At 35.5% G+C, this 20,507-nt stretch overlaps 1 pseudogene; it reads right to left on the bottom strand.

The window, feature by feature from the left end:
• Positions 1–2,769: 2,769 nt before the first annotated feature.
• On the bottom strand, positions 2,770–7,099 carry LOC119800328 (annotated as a pseudogene).
• Positions 7,100–20,507: the final 13,408 nt, after the last annotated feature.

Raw genomic sequence — 20,507 nt, 5'->3', positions numbered from 1 at the left:
TGTGGCCATTTCTGAAAGTATATGTACACGTTTGAACAAAAAAAAACCAAATATGTATTCTGTATATCAATGTCTTCATTATGGCTTCTGTTCTGTTAGTGTGAAGACATAACCATTAGTCGGTAAACTCTTATAAAGGAAAGCATTTAATTGGGGGCACCTTATAGATTTTAGGTTCAGTACACTATTATCAGGGTGTAACCTGGTAGTTTGTAGGGAGACATGTGCTGGAGAAGAAGCAGAGATATATTCATCAACAGGCAAGAGGAAGTGAGCTGAGTGTCACAATGAGCCTGATCAAAGGAGACCTCAAAGCCCAAAGTAAAACAATTCTTCCAACAAGGTCATAGCTACCACAACAAAGACACACCTTCTAATTTTGCTACTTGCTATGACCTTATGGGAGCCAATAACATTCAAACTACCACAATCAGGATTAAAGATATGAATAAATCTTGTAAGTTGGCTAGTGAGAAAGAAAAGGAGTGTGACAAACACAAGCCTTACTGAAGACTTTATGAAGAATCATGAATAAAACTCACAGAATTGTAACAATAAATCCGTAGCTCATTCAAGAAAAATCACCTGAGAGGAACTATAAAATGTGCTTTGGCAACAGATTGCCATTGTGTACTTTCAACTGAAGGAGATGGATGCTCATTATGACTTTCATCTCAGCTGCATGTCTAGCTGATGTTTTTGAAACCAAGGAAATAGTGCACATTTTGAGCCTTACAACTAGTGTAGTCAGGAAAGCAGGTCACTTACAACAGCATTTTTAATTTGACAGGGGATTACAAAAACATTTGGTGCTCTTTAACTGTTGTCACAGCCATCTATTACATTAAGAACAAGTTGATTTTAATATTTGTCAAATTAAAAAGCATTGTATCATGCTGACCTTGGGCATTCATTTCCATAATTGGCACTCTGCTTGCTGTGTATTATCTGACACCATCATTTGATTACTGTTCATTTTTTCCTGAAATTCTGAATCAGTTTCTAACATAGCCTGCATATTAATAATTTGTGTACATCTCAAAGATTTGAGAAAAATCTTTCTTTTTTTTATAAAGCTTGATATAAAACACTTTCTTTTCTAGATCTGAAGAACAAATTTAATGCATGTTTTTTTTCTTTGCAATAGTAGAGCAGCAAAATTGGACTCTAAATAATACTTTAAATGGTTAGCATATCCAACTCTTTGGTCTTGATTTCCGGAAATTTTAGAAAATTGTGTGAGAACCATGTAAAAACTGTGACTTCCTGTATCAATGTTTTCATAGCAACAACCAAATCAAGTAAAGTCCTTGTGATAAAAATAAAGCATTTCATTTTATATACTTGTATCAGGATGTTTGCTTTAGTGCTTTTAGGTTCTGCTGTAATAATTTCTAAGTTATAGAATTAAATGCTGATGACTTGCACTTTTATGTTGCTTGAGCAAATTTTGAATAGTGTTGCCTGTTACATATTCAAGGCAAGAACAATCAATCTTAACAGAAGTTTTACTTTTCAGCATCCTACAATTTTCCAAGTATGAACAATCCAGAAATCTGTGGTAAGAGACCTCTCCTGTGATACATACTGACAGGACATAATGGAAGGACTCCTACTATTTATCCTCCTATACCCTGAGAAGTTTGCAGGCCATACTGCCATTGCTTTAGTCAAATCCTGCAGGATGCACATGTGTGTATTGTAAATTCACAGTTAAAGTTCTCTAAGTGTTACAGTTTGAATGTGAAATACCCCTGTATGTGGAAATTGGTCTTATTGTGTGGGTTAAAAGTTAGAAGCCTAACACTGTTTTTCAAGAGTTCAGCATCCCTTTTTCCACTGTTGCCATCGTTGACTGTTACCTTCTCAAACTGTGAGCCAAAATGAATAATTTAGCATTAATTTGTTTGTTAACATTAAATCATAGAGACAGGAAGAACTGTTAGATTGTGGATATGCTGCTTGAGTTTTGCCCTGTACCACATGCACACACACACACACACACACACACACACACACACACACACACACACTAAACCCCTATTACACCTCTTTCTCACTTGATCCATTGCAGGAATGAATACGAGCCCTTCTGAGTTTGCCATAGATTTTAAGTATATTCTTTAGGTCCCAAACACAAAAATACAGTGTGACTGACTACATTTAAGAGGTCAGTCATAAATCAGCTCAGGATGGACACAAGAATACTAGCACAAAGATAAAATTCTACTACAATCTTTCCGCACATACCTGTGAAACAGGTTTCTGTCTGCCAAAATGAGTCATTTTCATTACCTCTTCCTACCTCCTGCAAATGCAACATCAACTGGGTTATACGTCAAAGCCCCACACTAACCTCCAGGCTCCTTTAGTACATACTAGCATGCACCTGTTATTGCTTACCAAGGCCCCCAGACAGCCTCTTGGCTCTTTTCACCACCACATCTCTCCCACTATACTATCTTGCAGCTTGATCCAGTTTACAGCTTCCTTTCTCCACCCTGCTTTCTCTGCCCTTTTCAAACCATTAAAGCTTCTCCACTCACCCCCCCCCCAACTACTCTGATGCTCCTGTGGCCCTTCCCAAAAGATAGCATTAGCAGTTTGGAAAGAAATCCTTTTCTGCACATAGAGCTATTCATTTTGGTGGTTTCACTGCAGACTTGCTTATAGTATTCTTTTATTATACTTTTAAAAGACATTAGCTTTTTACCTTACTTTATATTAGATGCTCTCTGTTCTGTATCTCATTGATCAGTTTATTAAAACCTACTGCTTCACCTGGTCAAGCTCTCCTACAAGCCAAACATAAATCAAATAAGAAACTCAGAGTTTTCAGAAAATTATACATATCACCTGTGAGAGGGTTTCCAGGTTGCAGACTAAACACTGGTAATGTGCTGGCTGCCAGGAAAAGGAAGCATTTCTGAAAGTCACACTTAAAGCATCCAGGGTCACGTCACCTGGAGCCATGTCAGAGGTCAAACTTATATCCATTCTCAGAAGTGATCTCAAGACCTCATCGCGGAGAAACAAAAAATGCAGGAAAAAAAATGCTGCAGAACAAAGGAGCTCATCTCACGGAGAAAGGTGAGGGGGAGAGAGAGAGAAAGAAAGGCACAGAGAGAGCAGGAGAGATAGAGATCAATAATGGCTCTCTTTCATTTTTGTGGACTCCTCCTTCACAGGATGGTTTCATCCACAAAACAAATCAGATGTTTCTTTGACTTGTACAATTTTTTTCAGTTCCCTATTCAGCACATCAGGAAGTTCAGTGTGTGATTTCCCACAGTGGGAAAGTCAGAGAAGCTCCACCCTTGAGGTCTAATAACATGGCTACCTGAATGTGGCATGAGCAGGCAAGAGGACAGTAGACATGCTAAAGGGAAAGGGGGGAAGCTTGGGAGTCCTTAGGATCACACACACACACACACACACATACACACACACACACACACAAACACCCACACACTATAAATAATAATAATAATAATAATAATAATAATAATAATAATAACAAACTTTAGACAACTAAGGAACGCTGAGTGTGGAGGCCAAAAAATGCAGGCCCATTTCCACCTTGTCTGATGGTCAGAGAGTTTGGAGACTTACAGGAATAAATGCATGTCCCAACTCAGGAGGTGGTTGCCCAGGCTCTTTAGAAATTAAAATATCTCAATGTCATCCTGATAGTTGGCCAGGATATACAAATGTATTTCTGCTCCTTCCTTTGTAATTATGAGGTCACCTAGGGAAGGGTGCTTTTAAGCTTACCTTGCCTAGAGCTTAACTCCCTAGAAGACAAAATGCTAGGGATATGATGTTTCAGAGTGATGAGGTCATTGACTGTGTGAGCTAACTGTTGGTATCATGTTAATAATGTCTTTTGTTACCTTCTCTCTTAGTTTACATTGGGTCTAAAAGCTTTGGAAAAAATGCAGGTGGATTTCAGGATTTCAGTAATCACTGGAATGTGCTACCAATAATTTCTATGTTTTCTGTCTTATTTTTTTTATGTGCCTTCATATTCTTTACTTATATTTCTTCAATTTCCATGCCCCTACCCTAGTAAGAAGTATTTTTGTCAAGGCCTGGTCCTCGACAACTGAGCGCAGGAGACATAGTCTTCATTGGAGAAGAATATACCCAATACCAAATTGTCAAACCTAAAATCGTATAAACACACATATACAAATATATATATATATATAACATTAAGAAGACTGAGTGGATGGGATATCTATCTATCTATCTATCTATCTATCTATCTATCTATCTATCATCTATCTAACTACCTAACTATTCATCGATCTATTTATAAATCTATCTATACACATCTATCTATCTATATCTATCTATATATGTATATATATATATATATATGTACAGAGAGAGAATATAGCTCTCATCTTAAAGAATATAATAATAAATAGCATATTATGGTGTCATTCTGAGAGACTATTGCCTGGAAACACAGATTTAGTTTCTTTCACATTCCATATTTCACATGGAACAGTTTTCTGAAGTTTTTATAGGTTTGCAGAACAATGAAGTTCATAAATCAAGACAAACTTAACGTAAATTGGTGAGAGAATCAGAAAGGCCACCACAGCAAGATTGGGAAGCATTTGTTTAAGCCCAAGATGCTATCTATAGCTCTTGGATTTGTGGAAACTAGTCATCTACTAAGTTGAAATATTTTTGAAAAGGGTTTAGGTTTTCTTTTCGTGTGTGCTTGTGTATGTGTATTATTTACAAGATGGTTCATTCAGACACAGAGGGGAACAAGGACAGCCTGCTCCAGATGTCAGGAAAGAGTTCACAGTAAGGTAATTAGCCTCTGCACCTGCAGTAGTCCACTCTCTCTACAACACCCGAGTGCTAATCAGCCAAGGAGTCTCTGCATTCACCGTATTCACAGCTTCTTTCCAGGATACATACATGGACAATAATTAAAGGAAATGAGTCCATACATTTGAATGATAGCAAAGTGGTTATACGGGATGTTTTCAAGGGAACAAAGTGAAAGGCAAGGTAAAGTAATTATTATATACACATACGGTCTTTCCTCTGCTGTTATTTAGCTCTAGAAGTACACTTTGGTAGTGAGGGCATCTCTCAAGGATTGTCTTTTCATCTTAACTGTGTTGTAATATAGGAGGAGTGCGTGTGTGTGTGTGTGTGTGTAATATTTTTACAATGTGTGAAGATGCATTTCTGTGTATGATTAAGTATCAATAACTAGGCAGGAAATATAAGTGAGACTCTTCTGGGCAGAAGAAAGGTTGAGTCTCCAGTCAGACATGGAGAGGAAACAGGAGGTGCAAAATGAAAGAGAGGTAACACCATGTGGCAGATTAATATAAATGGGTTACTTTAAGTTATAAAAGGTAGTTGAGAAAAACCTAAGTTAAGGTTAAGCTGTCGCAATTAATAATAAGTCTCCATGTTCTTATTTGTGAGTTGGCAATTGAAGAAAAATCTGATGACATATGGCGTCCAATGTGGTACCACATAGTTTCACAGATGGCCTGAGAAACCTGGAAGACATTTCTGAATACAGAATCAGATGTGGCTTGCAGGCAACCTCATTCTCTCAAGCAGGCCCACCCAGTCCTTGCAATGTACTAAGGCATGATCCCTTCAGTAAACCTGATTACTTGAGCAGCCTGTGTGCTACAGAAAGGGGAGACCGGACACAAATGCCTGCTGCACTTCAGATACATCAATTTCCCAGAACTGGGGTGATAAATGCTGCTCCAGGGTCAGAGCAGGTCAAGCTTGAGGGGTTTGGAATCAGCGGCCAGCACGCCATGTGCTAGCAGAATAATGCAGCAGGAGCCTTGCAGCTTAAGCTTTGTCTTCTGTGGTCAGAGAACGCTGTACAAATGGAGTGAAGCCAGGTCCAGATGGAAAGAAACCTCTGAACAGGTAGAAGATTTTATTTTATTTTTTTTAATAAAAAAATTGTATTTACTTAGAAGCATTCAGAATGTCAACAAAACAGCTGCAATTTTTTTTTTGCAATTACAGAGTGGTATTCAGTTAACAGAACAACAATTATCTTCGTATAAGCTGCATCAGAGACAACTGAAGATGATAAAAAAACGAAAACAAAAACAAAAACAAAAAAAACCAAAAAAACTACCGTCCCCATATATAACTAATTTGTGCTGTGCACCAACAAGAACCTGCTTTAAATTTCCATGCCAATTTACAACCCCCAGACGGTACCAGGCAAGGTTAGTGGCTATTGAAAATACCACCAGGACAGGGCTATCTAAAGACACATTCGGTAGTGTGTTAACTATACAAAAAAAGACACTGTACAGTTTAAAAACAAATCTTACACAGCCTTACATTTCAATTTTTTTCTTTAAAAGGAGTGAGTTGTGTACAGGGGGGTTAAATGCTTTATAGACAAGAAAAAAAACTACGCTAGAACCAACTTCATCATCATCATCTTCTTCCTCATCTTCATCTTCCTCTTCTTCCTCCTCCTCTTCATCCTCTTTGTCCTCCTCATCATCTTCCTCTTCCTTCTTTTTCTTGCTCTTTTCTGCCTTGACCGCTCCCTTCTTCGCTCCATCGGGTTTTCCTTTAGCTCTGTAGGCAGCAATATCCTTTTCGTACTTCTCCTTCAGCTTGGCAGCCTTCTTCTCGTAGGGCTGCTTGTCATCTGCAGCGGTGTTGTTCCACATCTCTCCCAGGTTCTTTGCAACATCTCCAATGGATAAGCCAGGGTGCTCTCCTTTGATTTTTGGGGCGATACTCAGAACAGAACAAGAAGAAGGCCGAAGGAGGCCTCTTGGGTGCATTGGGGTCCTTGAACTTCTTTTTGGTCTCCCCTTTGGGGGGGATGGATGTAGGTTTTCATTTCTCTTTCATAACGAGCCTTGTCAGCCTTGGCCATGTCTTCAAATTTCCCCTTTTCTTTAGCAGACATGGTCTTCCACCTTTCTGAGCACTTCTTAGAGAACTCTGAGAAGCTGACAGAAGCATCTGGGTGCTTCTTCTTGTGTTCCTCCCGGCAAGTTTGCACAAAGAATGCATACGACGACATTTTGCCTCTCGGCTTGTTAGGATCTCCTTTGCCCATGTTTAGTTGATTTTCGTCCGCGAGGCACAGAGTCGCCCAGTGCCCGTCCGGCTCTCGCTTGCCCCGCCGCTGTCTCTATGGAGCTCAATGTACTGCCCAGGTAGAAGATTTTAAAAGTGTGCTTAGATGCTGAAGAAAGAAACTGAAATGGATATAGACAGTAATAGAAAAGCTAATAGTTTTAAAATAGTAAAGTCAGGTCTTTAAAGAAGAGTAAAGTAATCTAAAAGGAACAAAACATATGAAGATGAAAAATACATAGGTAGTTGAATACTATATAGTATTTCGTTGACTTTGAATTTTTTAAATACTTGGTAACAAAAACAATGACTGCTGAGGGATATTGGATTATGGAAACTGCTAAATTAAAAAGACTATATATTATAAAAATGTCTTAACTTCAGAACAGAATGTCAGGATATATGTTTTATTGGCTGAGAAGTTTTGGCTTTGTTTACAAAGGAAGCAAAAAGTTATAGCTATTTTCAAAATTAAAAAAATCACTTTTGATTAGGAAAGACCTATGGAAAATCTTGGCTATAGACAAAAAGAAAGAAAAAAAGAAAATCTATAAAGTAGTGACATATAAGCTATTCCTCAGCAGGGAAACAGCTCTGATACTGGATGAGATGTAATAAATCTTATTGGCTTCATAGTCCTCAATACTTATTACTACAGGGTGTCTTTTCATATGTTATTCAATTCAAAAATTCAAAAATGTTTGTACATACGTTATTCCATATTTCTGATGGAATGATAAAAACATACAATGAAATGACATGTTAGAGATGGCAGCATCAGGATGGGCAATGAGATAAATCTCTTAAGACTAACTCAGTGGTACAAGCATACTTAACCTTGTTTTCCTCCCACGATATCGGGTGAAGCATTCCAGCTGTTACCTAAACACTAATGGGCAGCCTGGACTATTTTTTGAGCAGTCAGGAAAGAGGTAGAGATGAGCCAAGTTGGGTCTCAGTGATGGGACTGAACAGTATCAGGCACATGCTCTGTCTTAAAGTTTTCACTGTCTTCCTATGATCACATCTGATGGGAAAAAAGTAAAGAACAATCATAAGGACAAAATTGTGCAAAGATACTAAAGCTGAAAACCTCCATATCCCTGAACAGTTCTGTGGTTTTGGCTGACACTCTACGATGCTCTTGTTGTTTGGCTAGGACTTAGTGCAGAGTACTGAGGTTTTCCACTGTGGAGCATTTGTCTAGGCTCTGCAGCCTCTCAGTAAGGTAGACCCATTCATGTGCTGTAGCTTCACAGAGAGAGCAGTATGCATTAAGCTGAAAAGTCATCTTCCAATGGTGAGAAGGAATTGGACTGTTAGCTCTCTATGGAAACCCTTGGAAAGTAACAAACGGTTACTGTGATAAAAAGGAATCAGGGATGCCCATATCACAGCTGCGTTGAAGACACTTTGCGTTGTGCTCACATTCTCTTAAATGTTCTTCCCAAAGCTGCTCAGCTGGAACCCTGGAAAGAGGCTGGCAAGTGAAGAATGCACTCTTCAGTTAAAAGTTAAAAGTTGACAGAGCCCCACATAGGAGCACCGGACTGAGCTCCCAAGGTCCCGTTGAGGAGCAAAAGGAGGGACATCATGAGCAAGGAAGTCAGGACCGTGAGGAGTGCGTTTACCCATTGAGACGGTGGGACAGATCTAACGGGAGACCACCAAGTCCAGTTGGAATGGGACTGATGGAACAGGGGACCAAACCGGACTCTCTGAATGTGGCTGACGGTGGAGGAGGACTGAGAAACCAAGGACAACGGCAATGAACATGAACTCTACAGCATGGATGGGCTCACTGTGAGCCTTGTCAGTTTGGTTGCTCACCTTCCTGGACTTAGGGGGAGCTGGGAGGACCTTGGACTTAACATAGTGAAGGGAACCCTGATGGCTCTTTGTCTTGGAGAGGGGTGGAGTGGGGTATGGGTGGAAGGGAGGGGAGGGAAAGGGGAGGAGATGGAAATCTTTAATAAAAAAAAATGAGAAAAAAAAGAAAAGAAAAGATACTAAGACAGTTTCCAATGTTACATTAACAAAATTGATATTTTAATAGGCAACTGATTCAATAACATCATTAAAATATTATCAAGTTGACATTTTTTTGTAAGTAAAATAGGCTACAATCACTAAAATACATGCCATAAAATTATCAGTGAACCAAATTCAGACTAATAACAAGGATTTAGAATTTGTTTCATCTTTTCAGATTCCATGACACTGTGCAAACATTTCTTATTTCTTCAAATTATTTTATTACAGCATTGTGAACCTACTGTTATATATATACTAAAGTACAAAATGCATAATCCTTTAGCGTTTCAAACATTTGCATTTATAATGTGTCTCTTTATTAATAGATGTTATAATAACCATGCATTAAGGGTAGATAGATTAATGACTTACACTTTATACTCTGTATGGATAGAAAGCTCACATACTCATTGAAGACAAAAGATGACAGATGGATGACCAAAAGGAATGATGCTCCAGCAGGGTTCTTTTAGTTATAAATATACTGGAGAATATTTCAGCAGTTTGTGAGGAAATCTAAGAGTTTCTACCTTAACATCACCAAGAATTAAAACATTCAGCTAACCCAATTTACATAGATATTCCATGTGGGAAAAAATATCAGAGTAGAGAAATAAGTAAAGGTCCTTTTGTAAATTTCATTGAATGCTAATAATAAATAATTCTGTGCCTGCTCTCTGAACCACATATGTATGATCCAGATTTCAAACAGGCAGGCTAAGGCAAAGGTGCTGAACTGAAATTTGGACTGCCGTCTGTTACTTGAGAAATTTTAGTGTGTGAACTCAGCCAACTCAACTGCACTCATAAAAAGCATATATAATATGACTTGTGGGAAACTTATAGAATCCATCATTTCTACAATGCACTGCATATTCACAATCTCAGAGAAAAAGATGGGACCTAGAGATTAACCATGAATGCCTGCACTTGACCCCCACTTTTTCCTACTTAACTGCTTGTCCAGCCTTGATTTGAGGGTTTGTGCCTAGTCTTATTGAATCTTATGCTATGAGTGGTTCGTATCCCCAGGAGACTTGCTCTTTTTTAATAGAATGGGAGGAGCTGTAGATCTGTGGAAGAGAAAGGGTGAGTTGGAAAAAGTAAAGGGAGAGGAGGCTCCAGTTAGGATGTACCATATGAGAGAAGAATAAATAAATAGTTAAAAGGAAAAAAAGAAGATGGAATCAATGAAGCAATCCATCTTTAATTACAGTTGCAGAGAAAGTGTTTTAGTATGAGTAAGTTTAGAATAACTATCAGAGGCAATACCAGACATTCTGAACCTAAATAAAGGTTTTAGATATAAAAATATAGTATCCTAAATACCATACCCAGTGGATGGATTAACAAAATAATTTCAAAGTAAGTATAAAATGTAAGTCTTTCAGAAAAAAATATAAGCACACTGAATACCCCAGTCACATGTAACACAGAATTAAATCGTCACATCATCATTGTAGTACTTTAAGAAACCAGGCAATTGTTAAGAAAAAAATAAGGATATAAACCAACTCTATGAAAAACATGCATTTCTATAAATTGGAAGTTTGGGGTCTCAGGAAAAATGATTATTAAAATCATGTAAACAAAAAAAAGTTATCATCACCTTTAATAGGAAAGCATTCCTGTATATCATGGCTAAAGTATATATGTTAACATACACATCCATTGGGAGTTTGCATTGCAATAAAGAAATCTAGGTGATATTTCTTCAAAAGAGAAGTTCAGAATGTAATAATAAAATATTGGTGAGTAGTTGAAAGTGTATGTCAAACTTGCTTTAACCTTTTAGCAAAGATATATGCAATAAAGCTAAATAAATCACTTTTTCCAAACATTTTATTTTATTTTATTTGCTTTATAAATAATACCATTCAAAATTTCCACCTCCTTCCCTCCTCCCATTTCCCTCTAACTCCCCCACTCCTCCTTCACCCTCCCCCTCCAGTCCTAAGAGAGGGCAAGGGTACCCTGCCCTGTGGGAAGTCCAAGGCCCTCCCCCCTCCACTTTTAAATAAAACTGTATTTCTTCCCCAGTGTACATGTACTAGAGGAGATGGAAAAGTAAAATATTTGGATTTAAAAACAGAATAACTTTAGCTCAAAATCTAGGAAAGCGGAAATGCTAACACAGATGAAATACTTCTTTAAAAAGCTTAAGTTTGATTCAAATAAAGTTAATGAGCTTATTTTGATGTATGTACCATATACAGATATAATCATAATGAAAGTCTCTATTATTTGAGGAACCTGGTGAAATGTTCAGACTAAGTAAATTATCTGATTTTTAACTAAACATGTGAATCATTATAGGAATAGCTAAAACATAAATTAAAAGGATTTTCCCACTCAAGAATAATTGTCTCATGATATTAAAATATAATATCATTATAAACTTGCAATCTTAAAAATGTTGGAGAATGGAAAACACTAATTTGTCGATGTTTTGAAAGTATTTGTTGCTATCCCAATTAAAATTTAAATATATGTAACTTTAAAAAGTCATCATAATTTCTTGGTTTCGAAGAAAAAGCTTTTAATGTGAAAAATTAGTTTTATCTTTGTCTCACCAAAATGTAATGTTGTTTTTTTCTAAATATAAAATCAGTTAAATATTCATTTATTTTATATAACCACCTCTTTGTAAATTATGTATAAATACCTATTAAAACCTTTTTATTACGTAGTCTGTTATTCCCAACAGGATTCTACACGAGTCTGCTTAATGGTGTATCATGGAGGAGGGTTTTAGGGGTTATGGCATGCGTTTTAATTTTGAATCTTTGCTTTTATGCTAATACAATTCAACTGATTTTATTGGAAAATTAATTATCAGCAGACTTTCATGTCATGCTTATCACAGGTAATATCAGCATAATGTTTTTCAACACATGCGCATCATACTTTTCTCAGTCATATACAGCTGTGGACTTAAAGATATTTATTACTTCGGACCTCATGAGTTTGGTACAAATTTACTGTGTGGAATCTGCAGATTTTGGACGAGCAGGCAGTTCTGCACAACCTGTCCTTTCTAGTTAAGTGATTTCCCACTTAGAGAAGCAGAGAAGCACCCTTTCATCTATGTGTTCATTTGTTACTTTAATTTTATACTTTTTTTTTACGTTAATAGTTAACCCAAACATAAGTAACTAAGCATTATTCACTGCATTAATGAAAACAAAGAATCTCAAGGACATCATTAATTGACCCATATCCATAATTGAATAAGAGTCCTGAAAGGAGGATTGATGGTTGCAAGCACCTGGGATGAGAAATAAAGAACACGAAAGTAATTCCTGAAGCTAGAAGGTCTTCAATAAACTGATGATTTATTTCAACAAGCTTATTTAAAAATAAAGCATTATGTATACTATATAAGGAGGAAACGGCTGAGGTCAGCAAAGATCAAAGTCAGACAAGATGGCAGAAAGCCTGATTCTGGAGAGACAGAGCTGCCTTCGGGCTGGTCACTGCAGTCCAGGGAAGTGCCTGCTCCCCGGAAACACCTTCGAGGTTCTGCCCCCAGTTTCAGACCAAGAAACAGAACACTTTCTGTCTGGCTCCCCAATATTAATTAAATGTTTCCTTGTGTGCATATATGTGTGTTAAGAACCTAGCACTGACAAGTAACATACATCATCAATGCCCAAGGTTACGTCATTGCTTTTGACATTTTAACAACAGAATCTCTGCAAAAAAAAAAAAAAAAAAAAAAAAAAAAAAGCCAAAACTTTGGTGAGAAAAAGTTCCCTGCATCTTCATATCATTTTATATTTTCTTCTAAGAAACATCTTCTTTCATGCCACTTAGGAAATCAGAAAATCTGGCTTCACTTCTAACATTTCCCTAGGTTGGTATAGGAGTTCCCTTTGATTGAAAATTAGAGTTGCAGCCAAAACTACGTTTCCCAAAATTATATTAGCAACTGTTTTCCTGACTGCCTCAGTGGACATATTTTTCAATAGAAATTTGAAACTGCTGGTTTGTTGTATTCCACCTATACATGAGAGATTATGTGATTCTTGAGTACGTAACTTTTCTGAGTTTGGCTTATTTTGCTTGACATAGTGATCTCAAGTTGCATTTATTTTCTTGTAGATGATATGGTTTTATTATTTTTAAATTAACATGTTTAAAAGCATATAAAATTTCTAAAAAAAATAGAAGTAAGATATTGACAAAATATTTGATATATTAATTCTCTTCGACTTCACTGAATGGGATTTTAGATACATTGTTTTGTTTGGTTTGGTTTGCATTTTGATCAAAGTATATAATAGTGTCAAGGCTATTTTGGAATAACAAGTCAGTTTTTGATTAGATTTGAGGATTAATTCAAAACATATTATGTCATGCTTTGTACTTGAATCTTAATCAATGGCTTGTCAATGGGGAGATCATAGAACCTATGAGAAAACAAGTAAAATTATGCTGTCAAGTAATTTCTGCACATTCATCTTTATTTCCATAAACTAAAGTTTCATTTATTCTTGGGAAGTGCAGCTTCTTTCTTTTTATAGTAAGAAGTATTCAATGCAGAGAATAATAACTGGTTAAGATAATAGAGAAAGAGAGTGGATATTCAACCCTACAAGGCTCTCACTTGCATAGACTAGCTATTTGAGCTTGGAATTCTGAAATTTATATATTAATGCAACATATTTTATGGTAAAGTTATGCTGAAAATGGAATAAAAATGTGTGAAATATCAATAGCAATCTCACCAACACCATGGAAAAATATAGTGTAAGAAAGACAGAAACAATGTGTGAGCCAGAGAATGTGGAAGATTTCAGTGAAATACTATCTTTGGACACAACTTGGCTATTAAAAGCATAAACTCTGAGCAACTGTACCTTTCTGAACAAGTCAACCTAACATCAATCCTCCCAAAAGAGGAAACCTTGCTGGTAAGCCACTGCCATGTGGCGATACACAGATTAATAAAAATGGGATAAACTAAGATGTAAGAGTTAATCAATAAGAAGCTAGAGCTAATTAGCCAAGCCGTGATTTAATTAATACAGTTTCTGTGTGGTTTTTTTCATAGCTGGGCAGCTGGGATGAACAAGCCCTGCGTACACCAAAGAAGAAATGAAATTTTGCTTCATTTTAATTTAGATATCTTGTATCCAAAATAGGAGAACAATTGTCTGTTGTTTTAAACGGTTAGTATTCATTAATATAATATAATCACTCTCAGGAAGGAATATAGATGTAAAATAGAATCTCCCTTAATGCTACATTTCAGTGCTATAATTGAAGACTTAGATTGATTGGTTTTCTGTCCACAAAAGCTAGGATGGCCTGGGAAAAAGATAGCTCAATTGAGAAAATGCCTTTATTCTGTTGACCTCTAATCAAGCCTATGTGATATTTCTTTGGTTAATGGTTAGAAGGTAGGCCCCGATCAAGTGTTGATGGTGCCATTCCTGAGCAAGGGGTCCTGGATTGTGCTAGAAAGCTAGTGCCAGTGTTCCTCCATGACCTCTTTCATGCCTGCTTCCGTCCTCCTTCCTTAAGTTCCTATCCAGACGGCCTTTCCTTCATTATGGGTTGTAATAAGCATATGGTAGCTAAATAAACCCTCTCTTTCCAAAGTAACTTTGGCTGTGGTGCCATATACAGCAACAAAAATAAATATTATACATATAGCTTTTAAAAATAAGCAACATGTTGAAAAAAATTCACAGAATAGATGATCAATTGTTGTGTACTCAGAGTGCATATAGAGTTGTCTCTCCTAACACAATGACAATAAGTATCCATTGGCTGAAAATGATTCCTCTCTTTTCCAAGTTTTATAAAATTTAGAAAATAAATATCTATCTCAGAATAGAAACAACATGAAGTTGTCATTGAATTGCAAAAATATAAAGCTATATCTTTATCATCTGAAAATTCAGAAGATGATAATCAGAAATTAAATTGACACCAAGTATGAGGAATTTTATTTAATTTTACCCAGTAACAATTATATAGATGAGTTATCTCAAATGATGCTACATTTATTTCCTATTAATTTCTATAATAATTCCAAGTTTTTTATTTTTTTCTGATATTTCAGGGCATGGATTACTATTTAGAATTCTATCCCCTTCCCTCAATGGCTTGTTTTTCTCAAATTTAACAAACTTAAACATACTCAAAATATGGTCTGCTTAATGGAGTGCCTTTGAATTTTACTTTGTTCACATTTCTGCCCTAATACACAGAAGGAGAGATTTGAAGCTGGCCAAGGTCAATGTATTAAAAATGAACAGGGATCTACTCACTGCTGTATCAGACTGTCAGACAGCCTGAACATGACTCAGGAAGACAGGTCAATCTTCCTTGATATTCATTTGCCCTTGAGTCCTCTCAGTTCATCTGTCAGACTTCTCTCGTTGGAAATAAGTCCCATTCATTTTTAATCACTTGATATTGCTTCCCTCATTGATGGTCATCTAACACTTCGTGTGACTACATGGAAAGCTCAGGAGACCCTTCTGCATTCGATATATTTTTAAGATCTTTCAAAGCATTATCGAGGGGGAAAAAAGGTACCTGCATTTTCCATGGTCCAGTTCATTCCACATTTTCGTAGAGCAACTAAAGTGAAGTGCAAGATTAGAAAGCATATGGATAATACATCAAGTGTAGAGATTGCTCTGTGCATCAAGAAAATATTAGAGCGCTAAAGGTTGCTTGTCTTGTGAAAGGTTAGTTGCACATAGATCGCTCATATGACTCCCCGACTGCAGTTTAATCCACTGAGCAATAAAGCAGAGAACAGTAGTTTGCTGCTTTTTATAACTCCTCAAAGAGAGTTTTATAGGTTCACTTAGTCTTCACAATATATTTATTTATTTAAAAATGGTCAATATCATACAAAATGTTCGATGTTGTTTCATCCAATTTTGTTGAAGTATGTCTTAAAACTATGTGCCCATTACAATTTTATTTACTGTTTTAATAAAAAATATTAAAATCTCTTTAAATCACATAGGAAGAACACTTAATCAGATTAAGAGAAGATAGCAGCTTTGATAATGATTAAAGAATATGGAAGAATTTATGGGAAGATAAAACTCTATTTGCTCTCTCATTCTCTTACTTTCTTCTTTCATATTTGGACAGATGCATATCTGCAGAAATTAAGAGTAGCTTGTATTTTATTATTCTGTAATATGTCTTAGAGTATTTAGCAAAATATCAAAATTGTTATTTCTACATGATATTAAATGTAACATTCAGAAGAGGAATATATCGTTTTAATCTATGCTTGTTAACATTTAAAATATTCTTAATGTGTTTTCATTTCTGTATATATTGTATCAAAATATTTCAAATGGCTTCCTTAATTTGCACTTTTCACCCAGTTAACCATATTTATTCATACCAGAATTTAAACACACAAAATGTGTCTCAATTTTCTCACAGAAAACCTCGAAATGTCCCTTAATATGTAACTGTTCCCTATTTTCTCTTTAATGTTACCAAAATATTCAGGTGTCCTCTGTGTGTGTGTGCAAACTGCTCTGAGTTCTTGTAAAACACAGATTACAAATTCCTTGTTGAATTGAGATTAAAATTAGCATATTGATCAAGTTCTTTTTCATTTTGCCTGGCCATAGAGAAATGATATGTTACCTTTATACTATGATAATTTTTTATAGGGATGAGGAAAATAAATATTAAACTTCCAACAGTCTTTATTAGTGTTATTGATAGAACATCATAGGCAAAATTATTTGAATGAGTTCAAATTTATTCTCATTTATAAATAAAAAGTAAAGTATCTATTACAATGTGATTTATTCCTAACATTCCTAAAACTGCATTTTCTTTTTCTCATACTGCTGTCATAGCTCAGTGTTTATCATTTTCTGATTTGAATATATTAGTCTATGTTATAGAATGCTGCAAAGCATTTATAGAGCAAGGCAGATGTCTGGAGGGAAAGTGAATGCTTCACAAGTGTGAGGACCAAGTTCTGAGCCTCTGGGTACATACAGAACAGTGACCAGCGGATCTGTAGTTCCAGAGCTGGGGACAGAGACAGGTGGATACTAGCATTCCCTCGCCAAAAAGTCTATCAAAATTGCAAGCTCTAGATTCAGTGAAAAATCCTGCTTTCAAAACTACTTTGAAGGGTGCTAAAAAAAAAAAAAAGATACTTAATAACAATTTCTTCCATCTGCACACCAAAATGAAGTTGAATGCATCTCACATGTGAGTACATAAATTACACACACACAAATACATATGTTTTCATGTATGCCAATGCCGTCAGGCATTCTACACAACCTTTTCACTGTGCATCTAATTTTAAAAACCTAGCAGAATTCGCTCAATGTGAAAACACCAAAAAACTTCTGTATTTTGCTTTTAAAAGGAAATCTTTGTATATATTGGAATATATACAATATTATATTCTATAAATTTGAAAAATTAAATTATTCAAAGCAACTTTCAGTTTCTAATTTCAGTGCAAGTACTGACTTCCTTGGTCTTGCTATGAGATAATGACATGGGCTTCTGATTCTCTTTACTACTAAAAATACACTAAGCAAGGTAACTAAAAATTATTTCGTTTTATTATAACTGTTGATTTCATTTCATTGATTATAGTTCAAACTAACTCATGGACAAATAATATGTCATAATCATAACTGCTAGTCATGAATCACTGCTGCCATATATAGTAGTTATCAGAGGATTATTACTGAGGTAATGAGCCAATTAATGAGATGACAGGCCAATATTTGGAAAAGACTGTGGTGAAGACAATTAATAGAATAATAGCAACTTATCTAATGACTCATGCTGTGTGTTCGAAATGAACAAGGCTATTCAGCGACTAGCATTGTGCTATTATTGACATTCAATGACAAAAATGAATAAGAAAATGTGTACAAATATGGAGGTTAAGGGAAATTCTGTTTACTATATACATTCTAACATATTTACTTGACTTTGGGTCATAGCTTATGACAACTTGCCTATTTTGTTAAAGATATGATCCTAAATTCAATTATTTTTGTTTCCACATATAATAGACTAGCAAAATGGGACTTGGGTATTTATTTTTAGTATTTTCTTTCAAATTAATATTTTCTTTTCTTAAATATATTTATTTGCATTTGTGCATAGCATAGGTGTCTGAATCTGTACTACAGTATACATGTGGTGATCAGAGGATAACTTTTAAAATTCGATTACATACTTGTACCATGTGAGTTCTAGGCCTTCAGATTTGTCAGCAAGCATTTTATCTTCCTAACTTTAATGCCATTTTTGTATGTGGTATTAGCGTTTTTCTTTCTTTTTTAAATTATATATCTATTTTCTTAGTATGTACATCTTGGGGGTGATGTGCACATGTCCAATGGTGTATGTCTGGAGATCAGAAGGCAACTTCCATGAACTGAATATTTGTTCCCAGGTTGTGGCTTTGTTTTAGGACACTATTTCTAGAAAGATCCAAAACAGCACACTCATTTCAGATAGTGACTGGAAACAGAGTAATGTAAGGATACCACCGAAATTCAAGTCGGTAGACCAACAAGCTTTTGTGGCTAGGATTACAGGAATTTGGTGAAGGGTTACTTATAGGAAGAGAAATACCTCAAAATTGCTTCACCAGGGGCCCAAACCAGGTGAGGATGGCTCATGCAGGCTGAAAACCTGGCGCTTACTGCACAGTTTGCAAGGAGCTGGAGAAGTTGCAGTCCCTCCCGGGAAGCTCAGTTGATCGAGCCCAATTCCAGGTAGCTCCTCTCATATGAGAATGCCCCTCAGAAGTCTTTCTAGCAAATATGCTTAGATAGCAGAATCCTGAAGGATGAGTCTCAGGGAATTCCTGAAGTTCTTGAGCCTTCGCTTCCTGGCTTAATTATCTCCGTTGCATAAATCAAATGTTTAACTTCCTTTAAAATATCTCATGTCTTGGCCAGCTTGTCTCCAAGACTGGGTATTTTTATCACAGAATTAATTTCCACACAATATGTTTTGTGTGTCAAACTCGGGTCTTTGGGCTTGACAACACAGTAGTCATTCTGTACTCTGCTTATATCAGTATATATTGAGTTGTGCTTACATTAAGAACAGCACTATTAGAATTTGTTTTAGCTTACAGAATTTGTACCATTCTTTCATCTTCCTAATGTTTCTTTTGTGGGTTCCCCTGTATGAGTGTATGCTCTTGTGTATGTATGCATGTATGGAGGCCATAAAAGAGCATCTAGTGGCTCTGAGCTACAGCTATGGGAATTTCGATGATCTGAGCTGAGGTTCTCATTATTGTAAAGCAAATACTTTTAACATCTGAGCCATCTCTCTAGCATTTGCACTATTCTTAGAGATTATTTTATTTTCATTATGAAAGACATAAAGGGCTATTCCTAAGTTAAATGCAAATAGTATATGACAAGATTGGAACCAGTACTTCTTCTAACTATAAATTCAACTGCATGCAGTAAGCATTCACTTAATAAGCTATTTTTAAATTATCCCTACAAATTAATATGTGCAGAGGTGATTAATTTGATTCATTATTCTCTTCTCTGTAGGGTATATTGCTCTACTTTTGTGACCAATAAATTTTAAAAAGTTTTAATCTTTTAAAATAATGCTTAACTTCATTTTTAAATAAATATATTGGAAGGGAATTGCTTTTCATATGCGGAAATAATAATTATACTAGGTGCTCCCAATATGTTTAGGTGTTTTCAAATAAAATAAAAAATACAATTTTACTCTTGTGAAATATGATGACATATTCTAGTGATAGTGAATTTTTTAAGATTTTTATTGATCTATGAAATTAGAAGAGTACAGAGATAGATAAACATTACATAATACTTTTCTATGTCTTCATTAGTTAGAACCACAAGTACATATAATCAGTTGTAGCTATTGTTGAACCTAAGATCATTAATGAAGTAATATTATCCCATTAAAATATCTTTTACTTGCTTTAAAAGGTTCTTAATATATCAGCCACACTACAGTAAAGGTCCTAAGCTCAAGACTTGTTTTCAAACACAAAATGGATAGTTATTTCTGTTGTGTGCTTTTAACTTTGCTTAGGTATTTTTTGTTTTTATTATTGTCACATTTTTTAGTTTGCTAGTCATTTTAAATTTTATTTTTTGTATATTTTAAGAGAGGGAGTGTCAACTTTATCTGGAATTTACTGTATTAAATTGTCTTATATAACTAAGAAAACTGTAACTAAAATCTCAAAAATAAATAAAAATTCATTGATTAACTTATATTTAGTCAAGGTAATAAATATTTAAAGAACATTAAATTCTTGAGTTGGATTGCAAAATGAGCCAGAGGTATTATTCCATTAAAGCATC

Source organism: Arvicola amphibius, chromosome 13 (assembly GCF_903992535.2).
Source record: "Arvicola amphibius chromosome 13, mArvAmp1.2, whole genome shotgun sequence".
NCBI classification, from domain to species: Eukaryota; Metazoa; Chordata; class Mammalia; order Rodentia; family Cricetidae; genus Arvicola; species Arvicola amphibius.
This window is presented reverse-complemented; position numbering and strand designations above follow the sequence as displayed.